The sequence below is a fragment of the Staurois parvus genome, unplaced genomic scaffold (assembly GCF_062004578.1).
Source record: "Staurois parvus isolate SC_StPar_1 unplaced genomic scaffold, SC_StPar_1.0 ptg000365l, whole genome shotgun sequence".
NCBI classification, from domain to species: Eukaryota; Metazoa; Chordata; class Amphibia; order Anura; family Ranidae; genus Staurois; species Staurois parvus.
The window spans coordinates 6736548-6759070 of NW_028318161.1; the positions used below are offsets into that span (position 1 = coordinate 6736548).

The window sequence follows — 22523 nt, forward strand, 5'->3', positions numbered from 1 at the left end:
TTGACAGGACCTACTGGAACTACCCAATTCATTTACCTAATGATAGTGGCTCATGTGTGGCAAAAGCTTCCACTGAAAAGGAAACATTTGGCTGTCTGGTACAAAGATTTCCTTACGCACCCAATTTTCTTGTGCATTGGCAATCACTTCTGACCACTGGAAGTGCCCACTAGGACACCTTGCCAAACAGCCACAATGCTTGTATCAGACTCTAACCAGCCTAAGATATTGGCACTAACCAGCACACATCGCAAGGTCAACTATTACTGCTCCATTCTAATGAACCCATAATATCACCCCTCTTCCTTTCCATGCTGCAAAATGCACCATGGGCAAAATGTCATTCCAAATACTCTCTCTCTAAGTGAAATGGCCACAAATGCCATGTCTATAACAAATTCTATTAAACTCTTTTCACAGGGCAAACTCTTCATGATAAAGAAACCTCCATCAGCTCTATAGGCAACAAAGCTGATAATCATGTAAATGTTTCCTCTTCCAGAGAAAGATGAGAAAATAACAGAATTCAGACAGGAGTCCGATAAAGCTGTCAACAGGTCGCAGTGTTAATCTTCCCGCAGATCTATAGATAATGATTGGATGGCAGGTCTAGGAGATGCAAATAATTAACATTTGCTGAAGAAGAATTCATATTCCATTGCAAAATAAAGATGACGCTTCAGAAACACTAAACTCTAACAAATGGGACACTAGATTCAGATTTTCTAAGGGTCACAGAAGTCACTTGGCATGCTGGCTCTAGTTTGGTTGTGGTCTCAGGTGTATATAAGCAATAGTTACAAATAGTACATTTCCTTTGATGTTCTACAGCAATTCATTTAATAGCACAGATAAATCTCATTTAACATGTGTTGATTGTAATATTGTCTAGTTTTTATTGAGATGTTTCCTATCATTCTATATGTTTCACTGTTTGCTGATGAAGTATTGTAACCGCTTGTATATACAGTGCCTTGAAAAAGTATTCATACCCCTTGAAATTTTCCACATTTTGTCATGTTACAACCAATAACGTAAATGTATTTTATTGGGATTTTATGTGATAGACCAACACAAAGTAGCACATAATTGTGAAGTAGAAGAAAAATGATAAGTGGTTTTCAAAATGTTTTACAAATAAATATGTGAAAAGTGTGGGGTGCATTTATATTCAGCCCCCCTTAGTCAATACATTGTAGAACCACCTTTTGCTGCAATTACAGCTGCAAGTCTTTTTGGGGATGCCTCTACCAGCTTTGCACATCTAGAGAGGGACATTTGTGCCCATTCTTCTTTGCAAAAAAGTTCAAGCTGTCAGATTGGGTGGAGAATGTCTGAACAGCAATTTCAAGTCTTGCCACAGATTCTCAATTGGATTTAGGTCTGGACTTTGACTGGGCCATTCTAACACATGAATATGCTTTGATCTAAACCATTCCATTGTAGCTCTGGCTATGTGTTTAGGGTTGTTGTCCTGTTGGAATGTGAAGCTCCACCCCAGTTCTCAAGCCTTTTGCAGACTCTTAACAGGTTTTCTTCTAAGATTGCCCTGTATTTGGCTCCATCTATCTTCCCATCAACTCTAACCAGCTTTCTTGTCCCTGCTGAAGAAAAGCATCCCCAAAACATGATGCTGCCAACACCATGTTTCTCAGTGGGGATGGTGTGTTTAGGGTGATGTGCAGTGTTAGTTTTCTGTCACACATAGCGTTTTGCCTTTAGGCTAAAAAGTTCCATTTTGATCTCATCTGACCAGAGCACCCTCTTCCACATGTTTGCTGTGTCGCCCACATGGTTTCTCCCAAACTGCAAACAGGACTTCTAATGGCTTTCTTTCAACAATGTCTTTCTTCTTGCCACTGTGCCATAAAGGTCAGATTTGTGGAGTGAACAACTAACAGTTGTCCTGTAGACAGATTCTCTCACCTGAGCTGTGGATCTCTACAGCTACTCCAGAGTTACCATGGGCCTCTTGGCTGCTTCTCCGATTAATGCTCTTCTTGCCCAGCCTGTCAGTTTAAGTGGACGGCCATGTCTTGGTAGGTTTTCAGTTGGGCCATACTCTTTCTATTTTTGGATGATGGATTGAACAGTGCTCCATGAGATGTTCCAAAGCTTGGGATATTTTTTTATAACCTAATCCTGCTTTAAACTTCTCCACTACTTTATCCCTGACCTGTCTGGTATGTTCCTTGGCCTTCGTGATGCAGTTTGTTCACTAATCTTCTCTAACAAACCTCTGAGGGCTTCACAGAACAACTGCATTTATACTGAGATTAAATTACATACAGGTGGACTCTATTTACTAATTAGGTGACCTCTGAAGGCACCACTGGATTTTATTAGGGTATCAGAGTAAAGAGGGCTGAATACAAAACCAAACTTTTCAGATATTTATTTGTAAAAAAAATTATGAAAACCATGTATCATTTTCCTTCCACTTCACAATCATCTGCCACTTTATGTTGGTCTATCACATAAAATACCAATAAAATACATTTACGTTTTAGTTCTAACATGACAAAATGTGGATAATTTCAAGGTTGTATGCATACGTTTTCAAGGCACTGCAATAGGATATTATGTGCAAATGGATTTATGATCTTTGACTTTTATATTCATTATTTTGACTTGAATATTGATTTTTTTTAATTCATGACCATTTACTTTTATATTTATGACCTTTGTATTTGTACTTGTCTTGTAGTCCTGTTGAAGTGGAAGTGTAACTGGCACCCCAAAATGCATTGGCTTTTTTTTCTGCTATGAATCAAATTTATCAATAAAAACCTTGGGCTTCTGAACGTTTAGTGCTGTCATTGGATTATATGTATGTGGATTCTTCAGAGACACTGACGGTGCTTCCCCCGGACTTCATCGATCAGATTTTTCGCTTTCATGAGAAGAAATGACGTAATCATTTTTTTAATACAAAAAAAAATTAAAAATCATTCAATATGGGAAAGTGATGTGATTTCCATGACTTTTGAGTGGTGGGGGCAGTCTAGCAGAAAAAAACATGCTGGCCAGTTGGAGATTCTCCATGCAACCTGCTGCTCTAGGAGACAGCAATGCTTTTTGACTCAAACTGGCAAAAGAAACATCAAGGCACCACAATCATCCTCCATGGCTTCTTACAGAAGAAAATGGACCATCATGTATAATTACAGACATGGACAGCCGTAAAAAAAAACACACATTGAGAACTGTTTTATGGTTGCTCACAGCACTTAAATACAGTTTCTGGAATTAGAAAAGAAAAACAATTATCTGTGCCTTCACTGTTGGCCACATTACTACTTTTCTCCCATTGTGGTTCTGGAAAGTAAGCTCTGAGGATATCTTCATGAATCTGCTCTCTTATTATAATTTGTGATTGTAGACTGCAGTCAGTGAGTGACTCCTGCAGGGGCCGTTTGCAGTGTGGACACAGTGGCTGGGTTCTACAGTGACGCTTGGTGCTCTCACATTTGAAAAGAAATATGTATTGTGTATATAAATTTATCTCCACTGCTTCCTCTCGTCACAAATTTTTATTTCTCTCTTGTTAGATATTTATTTTTTCTTATGTCCCCAACTGGCTGTGACACAGAAAAGAAGGGACAAGAGAGCTCTGTAGCGGTCAGAGAAGATGCAATTGGCATGAAATAAAAGCAGATTTTCCTAACAGTTTACAGAATATAAAGATTTACTGCTCGGCTAATTCCTGGGGAATAGCTTGATCTCCAGCACAATACTGCCCCCTGCAGGAAGAAGAGAGATGACAAAAGTTACAACAAAACTGAAAAACGTTGAAGTCTCAGTGCACCAGATTAGTCAAATGTATGAAGGCTGCAGAAGAAGAAAGGGTCTCTGGTGCTAAAATCAACCAAATAAAATTCCAGGCAAAAATATGTTTTTTTTAAAGATAAAACTAGTAAACTATGAAGCTCTAATGTGCAGTTGTAAAATCATTTGCATGTTCTGCCTGCACTTCACTTTCTTCCTTTACTTACATGCCCTACGAAGTGCAAATACCTATGAACTATATCTATATACCTGCCTAGGAGGGAAGCAGGGAGGACCGAAGTCGACAATAATATTACTATATACAATATATGAAATGAGCCCAGTGGTGCCAGTACTGGAGTTTAAAATGTACATATAACCCTCCTGAAACTGAGGGCAAGTCATGTTGACAAAAAGAATCCACTGCTATGGAAATCTACATTGTGTATTATGGCTTCCAACTTGTTTAAAAGCCAGAACACTGGGTACCATAATTGCTTTTAAACATACTGTCTGGCCATCTGACCTCTAAACAAAGCTCACTCTGCGATCAATCCAAATCATGCCATTTATTTACAGATAATCATTGCTATCTATGCTGCTCAGAGACCTCCCCACCCATGCTGTCCGCAGGCCTGAAATAGAAGAGGTATTGTAAGAGGAATAGAGATGTACATTTCAGATTTAGTTGTGATCACATAATGCACTATATCTCTCCTGCTGTACTGCTCCTACTATAGGTTTCTAGAGATTTGCTGGAAGCAAAGATGAGAAGGTTGGGGGTTCTACAAGGCCTAACATACTCACGCTGATTGGACTGTGAAGAGCTCCCTCTGCAGGAAGGAGGGAAGTGTAAAGCAAATAAAAAGACCATGAAATGGTGGTATCACAGCACTGCAAGCAAAGCAATTTAATTTGGACATTCCATAGCACAAAGCAAATGCACCACTAAGTGGTTGTACATAATCAACACTTTAGACTTTGTACACCTGTCTTGCTGAGTCTCTAAACAGAGCAATTTTGCAGTCAGTGGAGTCAGATCAATAACTAATGTATTGTAATGTGCCACAGGACCAAAATGACAGCCAGTCATACTGGCATTTTCAGCAATGGCAACCTCTGGAATTATAAATAAACTGCTAGGTATGTATTCTTTGGCTCTGTTCGTATATGAGAGCCAGGTCACATGATCTGCACCTCCCACTGAGGGAACACTGTCTCTCTATAGGTGGAATAGAATGTGAAGACAAAACATTTTGCTCAACATTATTATTATTATTATACAGTATATATATAGCGCCAACAGTTCGCTCAGCGCTGTCCATTACAATGGGAGACAATACAATAACAATACAATGCGATACACGGGGGTTCGAGGGCCCTGCTCCTTGGAGCTTACAATCTAGGAGGGAGGGGATAGTGGTACAGGAGGAAAAGCTGTGGGGGATGGAGTGGTAGGAAGAGTGGAGGAGGTCAGCAATTAGCTGAGGGCGGGGTAGGCTTCCCTGAAGAGATGGGTTTTCAGGGTGCGCCTAAAGGAGAGGAGAGTAGGGGATAGTCTGATGGATTGAGGTAGGGAGTTCCAGAGGATGGGGAAGCCCTAGAGAAGTCCTGGAGGCTGGCATGGGAGGAGGAGACCAGGGAACTAGAGAGAAGGAGGTCTTGTGAGGAGCGGAGAGTACGTTTTGGGTGGTATTTGGATATCAGGTCGGTGATGTAGTTTGGGGCAGTGTTATGGACAGCTTTGTACGTCAGTGTTAGCATTCTGAATTTGATTCGTTGGGCAATCGGAAGCCAGTGGAGGGATTGGCAGAGGGGGGTGGCGGATACGGAGCGGTTGGTAAGGTGGATGAGTCTGGCCACAGTATTCAGGATCGACTGAAGCGGGGATAGCCTGCGGTGAGGTAAGCCGGTGAGGAGGGAGTTACAGTAGTCAAGTCGTGATATGATAAGGGAGTGAATGAGTTGCTTAGTTTCCAGGGTTAGGAACGGACGTATTTTGGAGATGTTGCGGAGGTGAAGTCTACATGAGTTTGTCAGCGATTGGACCTAGGGCTGGAAGGACAGATTGAAGTCTAGGATGACACCAAAGTACTCTGGCTTGCGGGGGTGGGACTGATGGTGGCATTGTTGGTCGTGATGGAGAAGTCGAGGGGGGGGCGCGGGCTGGGGGGAAAACTAGGCGCTCGGTTTTGGAAAGGTTCAGTTTGAGGAAGTGGAGTGACATCCAATCCGATACTAGTGATTCGGGCAGAGACTGAAGGGGTGAGGCGAGGGGTAGAGAGATAGATTTGCGTGTCGTCGGCATAGAGATGGTAGTTGAAGCCGTGAGAGTGTATCAGTTGGCCAAGGGAAGAGGTGTAGATGGAGAAGAGAAGGGGCTTGAGGACAGAGCCTTGAGGGACCCCAACAGAGAGGGATAGAGTCTGTCAGTCTAATGCAACAAAGTTACTATGAGATTAATCTGGCACAATTATCAGAATGTGCATTTTACATTCACACTGTAGAGAAGACCAACCGGATTGTCCAGCATTACCATTAAAAAGCGATTTGTATTCAGCAACCTGCAGTACTAAAGTCCATACTTTCAATTATACCGGAAGATTTCAGATATTCGACCAGCCTCCAGCGTCCAATCTATCTCCATCGCAAGATATTTACTTTTCATACAAAATCTAAACTAGGACCAGATCCAAATCCAAGACAGCAGAAATATTTACCGTCTTCGGAAACAATTTCTGAAAACACAGATCTGTCAGAAACAAACGCACTGAATAATGCAGCTGTCATCCCGACAAGCTGAATATTTATAAGGATTAGGGAAACTGTATACGGCTTTTCACACAGGACACACTGCTGGTTATATTATTGTCAGGCTTCCCAAAAGTAATTTCCAATAAAACATTACACTTCATAACGCACTTTCAGAAACAGACTTTAAAGATCGCCCTCTAGTGGCTCTCCTCACACTACACAGTGTAACCCATGCTTAACCTTGCTGCACCAGTCGGTTCACCAAACTTCAATCTGAAGATCAAAGAAGCCAAGCAGAAAATTGTTGGCAAAACAGCGACTGCATCTAATCAGACATAATCAGTTTATGGGTATCCAGACAGAGGCAGGTGCTGCGGCTGTCTGAATACAGAAATCGGTAGGTCAGATTCCTCCATCCATGCTATTCAACTATTACATTTCTTATGTTTAGACCACAGGACTGTATGGCACAAGTTGTTTTTAATGTGGTTACCTGCTTAGCATTCATCAATGCAAGGTGACTGTGGAGAGGCGGCTAGACATACACTTTTATAAAGAAATCAAAAAGATTCCCCATGCACACCAAACTGCTTGGATGGAAGAATAGGCAGTGCCTGTCACTGCATTCTGATAGCTACCACTTCTGCAGCTGTCTGAATACCTGAACAGTGACTACATTTGATTGGCTACAGTTACTGTTCAGCTGATCATTTTCTCCTGCTTCTTTCAATTATCATATTAAAGTTTTTAAGCTACTGACAGGGCAACCAACAAACTTGAATTTTGGCTGATTCAAGCTGTGTATGGCCAACATTAGAAGAGCAATGAGATGGAAAAACAGTCATGGAGGCTAAAAGGAAAGAAGACTTCTCCCAGCAAATATTCTGCTGAAATGAAAGCCAGCTCTGCCCCCTCTGTATGTAGGCTCAAAAGTATGCGGAACCCTCTGCAGAGCCTAAGTAGTGGGGTTGCTGTATTGTACCACCACGTTAGATTTCTCTGTGCTCTCTACAAGAAGCCGTTTTGAAGGACCATTAATTCAAAACACATTATCCTTGATAGAGGAGGACAGAAGATTCCTCATATATGAGCAGGTATGACGAATTCTAACATTAAGGAAACCTTAATGCCACCTTACGAGATTGCTAGACAGGAATTCATCTGTGTGTTAAATACTTCCTTCATCATATCTCTTAAAGTAGAACTATAAGCAAAGATTTGTTTTCCGTTTTGGACAGAGTAAAGGAGGGTTATAACCCCTGTAAGCTTTATGTTTGCCCTCTTTGTCCCATTGGGGAGATTCAACTTCGCTTCCTGTCCCACAGCCAAAAAAAGGAGGTGGGAGGAAAGCAAAAAAAGGAATCTCTTGGGGACCTCCAGGTCACCAGAACTAGTGTCCCCATTGAAAGATTTCACCTCTATTACTTTTCCAGGGACAACCCAAAATTTGGGATTTTCTTTTCCTTTCACTTTGAGTGATAACAGTAAATAGGACAAAGAGAGAGGGGGAATCTCCCTAACGGGGGCACATACAGCACTGAAAGCTGAAAGGTGTTCTAATCTCTTTCCGCTCTGTCCAAAACTAAAAATATGTTTTCACTTTAGTTATACTTTAATGTAGGACAGCCTTCACAAATGCTGCGGATTTATTCACGAATGTTAATAATAAAGCACATTCTAGTTCATCATTACTGACTTTTAGCATAAAAATTCATCAAGGTTTGGTGATTACAGAATCTTTTCCTCCATCTTTCACTGGAATTTCAGTCTTCTGCTACAGCGTTGGCAATTCCAGAGAGACCGATCTTCTGATAATCCAAGCTTTGGAGTTCTTGCTGAACATCTGGGCACAAAGCCCTGTTCTTGCCTTTATTTCAAAGTGGTACCGGTCCCCTTTTCTTGCTGAAATTATAATGTTGCTTCTCCTATTCTACATGTTTTATATAATGAAGCCGCCTGAGCAACAGAGGCAATAAACTGCTCTGAAATCATGTTATGAAGGACGCCGTCCTATTCACTGTTTTTTTTGCAAGTTAATTACAAGTTTTTAATGAGTGTGACACACGTGGGGAAACTTCATGTAAATAATTACTGCCAACTTCAATCCCTGCTGTTTTCTGCTATTTAACACTTCAGTCCCGCTTGTGAATGCAAAAAGCTATCATACAAATAACTTCACATTCACAACCGACAGCTGAATTGGCCTGTCAGGTTATGTCACTGTCAGCAAGCACAATGATGGGACTATTCAGTGTGGCAGTGATCTAGCTATATTTCCTGTGGAGAGCAGAACAGAAAAACCAAATTACCCGTGACTATTGTGCAACCATATTTACTGGTGCAATAAAGGAAAAATGTTGAGACAACGAAGAGAACATATACTTTGGCAATGAGCTGGGTATATTTACTAGAGCACAAAATGGGCACATACCCTGTAGCAATGACCTGATTTTATTCAATATGAGCACATTTACTGTGGCAATGATCTGCGAATATTCACTAGTGCAACAAGATGGATACACTGTAGCAATGACCTGAATATACTCACTAAGGCTGGCCATACACTATACAATTTTCTTACAATTTCCTTTAGATTTACCTTCAACTATATAGTGCAAGGGCCTGCCTAACTGGATACAATTGAAAATGTTGTTTATGTTGACCAAATATTATATGGTTTTTGGTAAATCTCAAGAAATTTGTATATTTATGGCCGGCCTAATTCAACAAGATGGAAACACAACCTGAGTGTATTCACCAAAATAGCAATATGGGCATATACCCCGTGGCAATGACCTGTGTATGTTTGCCTCAGCAATGATAGGAACACATACCCTCCAGCAATGATCCGAGAATACTGGCTGCAGCAGCAATATGGGCACATTCACTGTGGCAATTAATACCAATCACATAAAACAATCATGTAAATAAATACTTTGTCCATCTATTCTCCAAGTGATAAACATTTGTCCCAACAATTGTGAAACGCTCTTTTACATCTTTGTGTAAACACATCATTAGTGCTTCAACCACCACCACCACACAAATTGGCCGCTCACCTCAGTTTAATGACTACCGCGCTAACAGTAAGTCTTAAGCGCTTTCCCTTTAAAGGCGAGACTATTGATCCAATAAAGGTTTTCTTCCACTCGTTACTTCTTCTATAATATCGTGTAATATTCATGCAAAAATAAAAGAGACAGCACATAGTATACACTGCAGATACATTTCTATACTGCTGGAAAATGGTTAAAACTTACAGGATAGAGCACTCCAAAAGTGCCTGTTAAAAGCATATACAAGTTCGCCACAACTCTCCAAGATGGTTGCGGGATGCCGTCATGTGCATAACTCCTCCCCTACATGAGTTACGTCCTGGGCGGGACTTCCTCAGTAGGCGTGGAGCTGACAACATACCCACAATTTATGCTCTCCCCACCGGAAATAAGGTAACATGGAACACACCCATAAAGACCGGAGCAACAACTGTGACCCTACTGGCTTCATGGCAACAACCGCACCACACAGGAACCGGAAAGTTGAGAAGGAAAAAGAGGAAAAAACAGCTTTAACCAAAGGGGACACTACTTAAAAATTAATTAAATAATTAAAAAAAACATCTAGTGCCCATCTTAAAGAATACAATGTAATAGAACAATATAATTGAATAAATTATATTTTTGCATGAGTATTACATATGACATCATAGAAGAAGTAACGAGTGGAAGAAAACGTTTATTGAATCAACAGTCTCGCCCTTAAAGGGAAAGCACTTATGAATGACTGTTCGTGCAGTAGTCAAACTGAGGTGAGCGGCCAATTTATGTGGTGGTGGTGGAAGTACTAATGATGTGAGAATACATGGACAGTTCACATGACTGTTTTATGTGGTTGCACTACACTATTCTGAATTTCAGGTGTTGTGAGAAACCTTTTAGTGTTTAACAGAGCATCCTTTTAAATTCATTTTTTTGGCATGCAATAAAATGTTGGCACTATATATTATTCACTATTTGTGATTGCGCAGATTGTTATAATTTTAAAAATGAATACCATTCACACAAAGAATGTAGCAATTCTGATGCCTTCTGTGAATTTTAATGTAACATTAATATAACTACTTTTGGATCTTGAATGTGATTGGTCTTCCCTGACACCCACAATTCAGCACTCATTTAGCTGAGCTTGGATAAGGGAGTAACATGAATTTCAAGAATAATTAAAAAGTGGATAAAATAAAAAAGAAAGGAGCCAAAACCTGAGAGTCCTAATAATGTAAATTTTACGTGCAGAAACAACACCCCCACCACATCCTCACTCTGCCTCTTGCATCATCTGTATTTATTAGGAATTTTATAGATGCGCACATCACCTGCCGCATGAATTTACTAACGCTTTAAAAGGACACAAACTTCTAGCAATTTATAGTGCAATTAAAAGTCTGGAAATCACACAACGCTGCGCACATGATATTAAACAAAGCAAATTTATTCTCTCAGTCAATAAAGCCAAATTGCTAAGAGCGAACAGTTTACTCAAGCATGACAAGCAAATATAAAAAAACAAACAAAATGAAATGGACAAAACAAAGATGAATCCACTGACAGAGCACCAGAAGGAAAATGAGAAGAGAAGATCTGACAATAACGAGGATCGGAAACTAGCAAATAGTATGTCCGTCATTTTCTGGTTGAACGCTACAGTGCGCAGGTATGGATAGAAATGAGGATATAACTCATATCTACTGATACACGTAGGGTAACTCAACCATTGCTTGACATGCCTTTGAAACTACAAACTAGAGAAATAGGAGAAAGAAATATACATACAAAGACAGATACTGACATTTACTACCAGCATACAAAACAAGGAGACATACTACAGTACAGCACCCACATTTGCAGAATAAGTACCGCCATTGGGAATTACAGCCAACATACAGGATAAGAGAAGTGACATTGTGCAGTATCCATACATGCAGAATAAGTACAGATACTAAAAAATAAGGCTGGTACATGCAGGCCGAATATCAGCCAGTTCAACAGAAACTGGGCAACATTCGGCCCTGGTGTACAGAAGCCGGTCTAACAACCGTTTTTTATTGAATGGGCATGCTGGAAAACCAGCATCCTATCAGCGCTCGCAGCCAATGACTGCGAATGCTGATCAGTGTGTTCTGGTGGTGGGAAGTCCCCCTGTCAGAACACAATAACTCAGTGGTGGAGAATGCCTCCCTAGCATCGCTTAGTTAGTATAGTGACCTCAGGTTTTTTTTTGTTCAGCCCACTGGGTTGAATGAAAAAAAATTCCCAGTGTGTACCAGGCATTACCCTCAGATACAGAATAAGAGACGTGATATTGTGCATTGTCTATACATACAGAATAGGTACAGACACTGAGAATAACACCCAGCATACAAGACAGAGAAGTGATACTGTGCGGTGTTATTCCCACTGCAGGCTTTGTCCTCTCTTGTCAGTACAAGAAAGTAAAACATCAGAAACTGCTGTTGATTTTTCTAATAATGTAACGCATTCTGATGGGTCATGTGACCAGATCCAACGCCCCCCTCTCATCGCTCTTTCTGGCCACATACCGTTGAATTGTCCCCTTTTTTGTCTTCAGTATAGCAGGCTGGGAACAAAGTCTTCTCTGTGAAATAAAATTATCTCCTTTCAACCCCCATGGAATGATGTTTTGTATCATCCCTGCAGGACTCTCATTACTCCTTCATGTTTGTATACAAAGTGAGCTGTGGGGGGCGGGCTGTACATATGTGCCCAAGACTTCAGGACGGGTGTTGGAATTTTGACATTTTCTACACAGCAGGGGCTAAGTGTACGTCCTGCAGAGCTTCTATGTCCCATACCAATGATATCCTGACCCAGCTTTAACAATGAGGAACCATGACAAGATTCAAGAGGCACTTCACCCGAAACTGATATTTGCATGTTTGATGGATGCTGGGGATGCTGGATATTAAACTACCTGACAATATATTTTAGGACCTCTATTGGTGAGATCTCTGCACTGAGTTCCCAGGTCTGCACAGCTGCTTTGGCCATTATAAGGGACTTGGTTATTTATTTTATAAATGTAGACTATGTATCAGGAGGAGCTGAAACATCTCAGGTTGGGTGGTACCAGAACTATAGGTGTCCACCAACAATGAAGTACACTTCGCTCTGCACACACAATATGACTATCCACCGCCTCCTGCTGTACATTCTACGCACAGGAACTTCCAGCTCAGCCAAACATTTCTGTTTATGAGGGAAGAAGGCTGACAGTGTGGGGGAAATTCCCTAACCTGACTGATGTTATTTTCCATTTGGAAGACATACATTTGTGAGATCACCTAGCTGAAAATCACCAAATCAGACTGCTCATGTCTATGAGAAAGACATGCACAAAAGGGAGTGTCAGATCTAAAAAGGATAAAAAAAAAAAAAAAAGACATGAGATCTAATGAATAAAAAAGCATCCTAATGAACTTGGGACTTTGAATATTAATATCCTATTACTACTTTGCATGAACTCACATCAAAGAGCTCACTGGCTCAGGTTAGGCTGTTCACAACAGACCTCGGTCAGTGGGTACCCCATCAGGTTACCAGAAACAAAAGCATGTACAACTGGAAGCTGTGCCAGACCAAAAAGATAAGAGTCCGGATTCATTTATTAGTTTATACTAAAAAAAAAAAAAAAGTACCAACGCATTTCAGGGGTCAGAAAGAACCATCAGGACTTCAGTTAAAATGAGAACCTTGAATTGACATAAAATAGAGCTTTTCTGTGTGAATCTGTGTGGGAAAGATAATCGCTGGATCGTGAAAGTTACTTTGAAAGTTATTTTGAGACCAAATTTTTCATTTTATCTGAATTTCTGATGAAGGGGGAGTTTTCTGACCCCCAAAACGCATTGGCTGTCTTTTTTTTAGTAGAAAATGAATAAATGAATTTGTACACTTACCCTTTGGTCTGGCGCTCCTTTCATTTATGCATGTTTTTTTTTCTGGTAACCTGCTGGGGTATCCAGTGACAGGTAGCCTTGTCTGTTTTGAGCAGCCTAACCTGAGCCAGTGAGCTCTCTGAATATTTTTATCCTCTCACTACTTTGCATGAACTCACATCAACGTCCCAGTGCCTTTTGGATGCTTTTTGTTCATTGGAACTCATGTCTAAGGGCAATCTAAGGTGGCAGATCTCAGCACTGTACAATTCAGCAGATGGCTCATCCCACTAGGTTCCACCTATAAATGAAATATCACGTTTACATCAAGTGTCTATTTAACTGTGCCAGACTTCAGTGTTCTATCAACTGAACACGTGCAGCAGCAGGAAGATATCTGCATAGAGGCATGGTGATGTTTCACATGGCAAAAGAATCATTAACATAACCCCTACCCTGTACACAAATGCCACACCCCTTTTGTGCTACAATAAAATTCTTTTATCCAGCCAAGAACACAGTATGAATGAACAGTGCTCATCTGCAGAAAATGACGGTTTGCATAAAAGTCAAAGGCCCCTTGCACACAGGCATCATAATTTACTGATGTTTTCGCAGGAACTTGTTGACAAAGTCCCTGAGTAAATAAACTGTGTGTAACGACCTGAGTAATGTTCAGTATATGTGAGTAAAGGTGCGTAAGCTTATTGACGAGTAAAATTCTTCTTAATTGCCAGTGTTGTAATATACTCATTTATCCTCGGGTGAACATGCTTATAGACAAGTAAACATACGTATGCGAATAAATTACTGCACTCAAATGTAAAATTTTCTATATTTGTTTTGCAGCTCTGTACTCATCGCTGTATTACTCATCTTTACACAGCTGTGTGCAATGTCCCATAGACAACAATGCATCTCATTTCAGATCAGTCAAAAACTCAGCATTTTTTACTACCGTGTGCAACTGGCTTTAGGTAAAGGGCTCTCTGCTCTGCCAGAAAATGTTTTTATTTATATTATTTACGTGAGGTACTTCCATAGTGCTGACAATTTACGCAGTGCTTTGTATATATTGTACATTCACATCAGTCCCTAACCTCTAAGGGGCATACAATCTAAAGTCCCCAACTTACATTCATACATACACATACTAGGGCCAATTTAGACAGGATCCAATTAACCTACCAGCATGTCTTTGGAGTGTTGGAGGAAACCCACACAGGCACAGGGAGAACATGCAAACTCCAGGCAGGTGGTGCCATGATTGGGATTTGAACCAACGTCCCTCTTACTGCCAGGCAGAAGTGCTAACCATTTAGCCACTGTGCTGCCCATAATGGGTAAAGGTTGTGTTCCTTTGAGTAGAAAGGAGATAGTTTTGGGCATTTCTGCAGCCCAATGACTTCCTGCCACTTATGATTCCTTTCTGGGAGCTTCCCATAGCTGGCTGGTAAAATTAAGCTATATAAAAATACAACTTCTCCAACTCAGAGCTGATATGGGGACTTCTTCCTACATAAGTATCATTTCTATATTAGGCTTGTCAGTCCTGACCACTTACAGGTCACCACTGTTTACCATTGGTTCCTGCAGCTCATACAGCGTTCATATATGTCACAGTGTTATACAGCAGGGGTCTCCAAACTTTCTAAACAAAAAGCCAGTTTACTGTCCTTCAGGCTTTAGGAGGGCTGGACTGTGGCCAGTGGGAGTATAAAATGCCCCGGAGTCAGTGGGAATAAAAAATGCTCCATTATTAATTTTAGTGGGAGAAATAGTACCTCATTGTTGGTATGAGTGCGAGGAATAATGCCCCATGGATGGTGTAAGAGAAATGGTACCCTATCATTGGCATCAGTAGGAGGAAAAGTGTCTTGAGGGCCGGATATAGGAAAGTAAAGGGCCACATCTGGCCCCCGGGCCACAGTTTGGAGACCACTGTTATATAGGATAAATAGAACTACCAAACCCTCATTATATGCTACTCATTCTTCATAATTTAGCACTCTTCACTGTTACAGACAGCGTCTTTTGCAAATGTTAATTTATTAATTCAAATAGGCGCAGAACCAATAAATATGTTGTACTAAAGTAATAACCCAACTTGGCAAATGATGAATCGCCAAAGTGATTCAACATCCAAACGCAAATCGTCCACCAGCTTACACTTTATCGCAGTTCTGTTTATTAGCAATAAAGTCTTGTGTTAATGAATTACCTGGAATGTACAAGCGCTGACTGCTGGGTCGGAGTAACGACCGTCGCTGGAATTTTACAAGCAAAGTGTAAATCTTAACCCAGGTGTCTATTCATTTTTCGAAAAAGCATTATTTGCGTGTTTACCAAGGAGTTGTGGGAAAAATGCTTTCTGGAAAGGTTAAACTTCCAGATCAGACAAATACTAAAAGGCAACAACATTCTGTCTAATGCATAAGCCCAATCGCAACTGGTCCTCTTTAAGTGTCAGGGGATAGAGGTCATCTGAAGAGTGACAGGATCTCTCAACTGCCTGCACTCCAATCATCTCTGTGCAGCCCTAATGTGTGATTATCTCGGAATCCAATGTTACCATTTTATGCTCCCATTTTTTTTTTTTACTTCAACATTCATGCTTTAGCTTGCACATAAAATCCTTACAGCAGATCATAAAACGATAAATTAGTCTTAATTGGCCAAAAATGAAAATATCAATCTAAAAAAAAAAAAACAAAAACACAGTTTGTTTAAACTGTTACTTTACGATTAGCAAAAAAAAAAAAATAATCAGAAACTGCAGAAGTGACAGATGGGACTTAATTTTTTTACAGCGGATATTTTCCCCTTTCACAGAACAGTGGGCATTAATGGGGGTGACTGAAGTTACCTGCAACTGGTTAGTAAGTGGGGGGGATATTGCAGAGGTTGTGATTACAGAAGCTCAAAAATCTCAGAACATCTCAGAATCTCAGCAGCAAGATGGGCCATAACACTCAAAAGAAAAAAAAACTAAAAAGAAAAAGCAACCGTGAAGTAGGCCTGGTGCTGACATGTCATTGTTAGTAGGGAATTGATGTGATAAACAGTGTTGTACCAAATTATTTTTTGTGCAGCAGCTAAAGACTTATATCCATTTTCTTTGCTTGACGTGTTTTGCTTGCGTTCAGCCTCTGAATATAACAAAGATAACGACATGAGGAAACATCATTGAGCATTTCACGCAGCAAAGAGAATAGCCCAAGAAGAGAAGAAAAAATAGCAATGTGTAGATCCATTTTATATATTTAATAATTTATTACAAGTATTTAAATACTGCCAACAGGTTACACAGAGCTTCTCATACAGGACACCCACAACAGTCTCTGCCCTCATGAAGCTGACAGTCTAAGGTCCCTATCCCACAAACTAGGTCTAATTAGACAGGGGCCAATTACCTATCAGCATGTCTTAGGTGCATGAGTGGAAACAAACACAAGCACTGAGAGAGCATGTTAACTCCACACAGGTAGTGTCCTGGCTGGCATTCAGAGGACCCTAGTGCTGCATATGTTTTCATTAAAGCGCAACTAAACCCAAAAACATTTTTATATATTGTAGCTTACCAATCATTGGATATTGTGGCTACATTAGTTTTCCTTTTTTCAAACATTTATTCCTCTATTTTCAAGTGGTGATCAACCAATAACACATCAGCTGTCTTAGGGTGGCTACATTTATTCTTTCACGGTTATCTATGGAGGAGCAATGTAGCCACCCTTGAACAGCAGCATTTTTAATCAGTGGAGAGGGTGGTGTTAAATGGACTAGTAGATTAGGGTGGACTTTACATACTTGACTAACAATTTTAGGGGCTAATGCACACCAGATGTAGTCCAGTGCTTTTTTTCCTGCATCAAAAATGCATGCACAGTGTTTTCCATGTATTCCCATGGCCCTAGTTCACACCAGTGCAGTAACTTTCTGTCAGTTTCTGGTGCAGAAAAAAAAATGTAGAACATGCTGCATTATGTCTGCATAGAACTGAACTGGAACATAGCAGACTGCATCAAAACTGCACCGGAACAGAGTGTGGTGGGAACTGTAAGCATAAACGTATGTGGAATGCATCCGGAGTGCGTTTTTGTGGTGTGAACTGGCCCTAAGTGTAAATCCAGCTAAAATTTAATAAACAGTTGCTTGTTTTCCTTTTGAAAGATGTCACATAAATAAAATCTGACCACTGAGCACCCCTCTCATTGTTAAATGGTTTCAATAAACAAAAAAGAAAATATTTTTAAAGCAGAGTTCCACCCAAAAGGGGACGTTCCGCTTTATGGCCTCCTCCCCGGCTCCTGAATGTAATGGCACTTTTGGGGAGGGGGGAAGCGGGTACCTGATTTTGACTGGTACCCGCTCCCACTTCCGCTGAGAGCAGAAGTTCTCCAAACAAGTCTTTTTTTCTGAGTTCAGGAGTGGTCAGCTTCACAAAGAGGTGCCGCACACAGAAATTACTTAAGTCCTGAACCCCAGCATGTCTGAACCACAGAGGTCCGAAAGGGCCCTTATAGGCTCAGGAAACAGGCAGAGAAAGGAATGGAATTCCCCATTAAAGTGTATGTAAAGTAATTTTTAGGTTCGGATAGTCAGGATTTTCACTGCTCTGTTTGTATTGGTCACTACTGTCCCAGAGATAGAAAGTAAATTGTGGAGTTGTCACCACAGCAAGAAGTGAGGAAAAACCCTCCAAATTGGGACACCTGTTCCTATACCTACTCTCTGAATGTCATTCAACTTGGAGAGTTTTGCTCGTATTTTCTGTTGTGTCTCCAGGACAGTAAGTGAACCCCCCATAAGACATTTGCAGCAAACAAGTATTTTAATTCCTTTACATACACTGAGTATCTTGTGTTCTAGTTTTGTTCTGACATCATAATCACAGAGCTTAGCAAGGTTCCACTTTAATTTAATTGTACTCCAGTACTGACCAATTCTCTGCAATGGTTAAGTTGCCTCCGCACAGAGACATTTTTCCAGGTCAGGCGGTCGGATCAGACCAGCACCGGCTACAGTAAATCCAGCGGATAATCTGAAAGATTTAAAAATCCTAACTATGCAGAAGAAGTAAAGTGATGGACGGGAAATTCTAAAAGACAAAAGTTGGTTAAATCGGCTGTACAATCCCAGGGGAGAATCACAAAACAACAGAAAACACATTTAACCAGTAGAACCTCACAACTGTCATCTCTGCACAGGGAAGCACAAGAACTAACAGAATTCAGGGTCACTGAAATTATCATTGGGCACACTAGCTCTGGTTCAGCAGCACTCCACAAAACGGGGACTTCCCTCAGGTACAAGGAAAGGACCTAGAGCATCCACATACATGCAATTCATTTAGTTCAAACCATCATGCTGCGGAGTGTGTGTGCGCGTATGTGTGCTGAAAGAAAAAACAAAATAGGAAACGCTACGTTTTGTTCCAGTGTGGCGTGTTGTGACGCACTACACAACATTGCTGCAGTGCATAAATAAAAAGTGCACACGCAGATGAATACAATGTCATTTTGTGACATTTCATGAACATTAAAAGAAAAACGTAGAAAGCGTGATGCATCTATACAATGTATCCCACCACGTCAGCATTGCTGACACCAGTGGTGAGCTGTACTGCAGATTGCTAGTGTGAATGGGTGCTTAAGTGAATAACTTTAAAGGTAATATTTTTAGGCTGATCAATTCAAGTCTTTATCCATTTAGTCTTTATCCAAAGTCAGGTTCCACAATGGATGTTTTGTAGTTATGCATAACTTTATTAAAACTTTAATGAATGCAAGCACCTGTTGCAGTTTGATTATTTACCAAAACTGCCCATATTATAATTTCTCCATGAAAATACAGATTTCATCCTTTTAATAACATGCCGCGTAGTCTCCCACATATGCACAAGCTTATGCAAAAACCAGAAATCCCAGCATGCCAAAGTCTGGAAACCACATTACACACGCACAGCGGAAGATAAACTTCCAGCCAATAGCAGCAGCCCTGTATAGACACTGTCGAACTCTTCACCTTATGCTTTTCATATAATGAATCATTGATGAGACAAGAGTTCTCTAAGCTTCCTGCAGAACTCTTTGAGTTTCACAGGGAGAATTGGATAAATCTCTGCAGGAAGAACTTTCAACAATCAAGCCTAGCAATACCAGAAATATTTCATCTAGAATAGGGAGATTATTTGAAGTGTGTCCATATTCTGACAGATGGCAGAAGGAATGATGTCCTCTTCATCACAGGGAACAATCCTTAATAATCAGCTGTCTTGCGGCTCATTCATACAAAACAGGGTGCAAAGCCAACACTGGGCTCAACTTTATCGGGAACACTGCAATGTGCACTGTGCAATCAGAGATGCCAAAGTATCCCATATAATGGTGCATGGTACATGAGACAGCCTTCCCTAATTCCCGGTTATGGGCCATACCTGTGGGAAAATGGTGGCTTCAATTGTACCTGCTGAAATTACTGAATCTGCAGATAGGGCAGTTTGAGGCATTCAATTGACCAGATAATCAGTAGAGAAATACTTAAGCAAGTATGAGGGTGGAGACATTATCTGGAAATATATCAAGAAAATCTTTTTTTGGCCTATCTTTTTTTGTTTTGCAGAACTGCAGATGGACCTGGGAGGAGTCAGTTTTGTATCTTGTTTTTATTTATATTTCAAGCACAGTATACATCAGCCAAAATATTCTTCTTTTTTTGTTTTGTAGAGAAGTGGAAGGGTTATAACCTTGGTCAGATTTTGTATTGCTGTCTGTTCCCCTGCTTGGGACATGTACTCACTTCCTGTTTGAATCACACAAGTCAGAGAAGGAAGTGATAAGAAATCTCTCTAGTGAGGACAAAGATAATAGCACTTTTTTGCAGAGTGTGGAGGGGTTAGAACCTCTGTCAGGTATTTATGCTGTCTTACATTCCCGGTAACACCCAACTCCTCTAATTTGATTTAGAACTAATTCACACTAGCCGCTGCATTACAACACAGTGGCTGGTGTGCAGTGGGGTCTGGAGGGGGGAAATTGCTACTGTGCCAATGCGGCAATCTCAGCTCACTACACGGTTCATTTTTTTAATGAACTTAACGTCACAGACATTTCTTTAAGCTCAACTGCAGTCTGCGTAGTATGAGGCGGTGGATTGCACTGGAAAAAAGTACTGCACACAGTACTTAGTTGTAGGATGCAACGGCTGCACAGCACTGAAACAGAGTGGTGTGAACTGGGCACAGTGGAGACAAGCAAATTTTGCCTTGTCATGTAGTGGGACTGTGCTGGAATAGCTGCCCAACGCAGTCCTAAAGCTGGGCTTTGGAGAAGGGGGGGGGGGGGAATAGTAAAATGAGTAAATATTATTATTATACAGGATTTATATAGCGCCAACAGTTTGCTCAGCGCTTTACAATATAAAGGGAGACAATACAGCAACAATACAGTTCAATACAAGAGGGTTAGGAGGGTCCTGCTCCTTGGAGCCTACAATCTAGGAGGGAGGGGCTAGTGGTACAAAAGTTTATAACTGTGGGGGATGGACTGGTAGGAGGAAGAGAAGATTCCATTATTAGCTGAAGGCAGGATAGGCTTCCCTGAAAAGATACAGTCAGGTCCATAAATATTGAGACAGACACAATTCTAACATTTTTGGCTCTATACACCACCACAATGGATTTGAAATGAAACGAACCTCCTGCTCTCTCGCTCCCTTGTCTCCTCCTCCCATGCTCGTCTCCAGAACTTCTCCAGAGCTTCCCCCATCCCTTGGAACGCTCTACCCCAATTTATCAGACTATCGCCTACTCTGCTCACTTTTAGGCAACCTCTGAAAACCTACAGTCAGGTCCATACATATTGAGACAGACACAATTCTAACATTTTTGGCTCTATACACCACCACAATGGATTTGAAATGAAATGAACAAGATGTGCTTTAACTGCAGACTGTCAGCTTTAATTTGAGGGTATTTACATCCAAATCAGGTGAACGGTGTAGGAATTACAACAGTTTGCATATGTGCCTCCCACTTGTTAAAGGACCAAAAGTAATGGGACAATTGGCTTCTCAGCTGTTCCATGGCCAAGTGTGTGTTATTCCCTCATTATCCCAATTACAATGAGCAGATAAAAGGTCCAGAGTTCATTTCAAGTGTGCTATTTGCATTTGGAATCTGTTGCTGTCAACTCTCAAGATGAGATCCAAAGAGCTGTCACTATCAGTGAAGCAAGCCATCATTAGGCTGAAAAAACAAAACAAACCCATCAGAGAGATAGCAAAAACATTAGGCGTGGCCAAAACAACTGTTTGAAACATTCTTAAAAAGAAGGAACGCATCGGTGAGCTCAGCAGCACCAAAAGACCCGGAAGACTATGGAAAACAACTGTGGTAGATGACCGAAGAATTCTTTCCCTGGTGAAGAAAACACCTTTCACAACAGTTGGCCAGATCAAGAACACTCTCCAGGAGGTAGGTGTATGTGTGTCAAAGTCAACAATCAAGAGAAGACCTCACCAGAGTGAATACAGAGGGTTCACCACAAGATGTAAACCATTGGTGAGCCTCAAAAACAGGAAGGCCAGATTAGAGTTTGCCAAACAACATCTAAAAAAGCATTCACAGTTCTGGAACAACATCCTATGGACAGATGAGACCAAGATCAACTTGTACCAGAGTGATGGGAAGAGAAGAGTATGGAGAAGGAAAGGAACTGCTCATGATCCTAAGCATACAACCTCATCAGTGAAGCATGGTGGTGGTAGTGTCATGGCGTGGGCATGTATGGCTGCCAATGGAACTGGTTCTCTTGTATTTATTGATGATGTGACTGCTGACAAAAGCAGCAGGGTGAATTCTGAAGTGTTTCGGGCAATATTATCTGCTCATATTCAGCCAAATGCTTCAGAACTCATTGGACGCCGCTTCACAGTGCCGATGGACAATGACCCAAAGCATACTGCAAAAGCAACCAAAGAGTTTTTTAAAGGAAAGAAGTGGAATGTTCTGCAATGGCCAAGTCAATCACCTGACCTGAATCCGATT

General features: G+C 40.8%; 1 protein-coding gene across 2 annotated transcripts in view; it reads right to left on the minus strand.

Moving 5' to 3' along the window:
• DAB2IP (DAB2 interacting protein) overlaps positions 1–22523 on the minus strand; it is a 597823-nt gene that overhangs the window by 522679 nt on the left and 52621 nt on the right. The gene's annotated exons all lie outside the window — the stretch shown is intronic.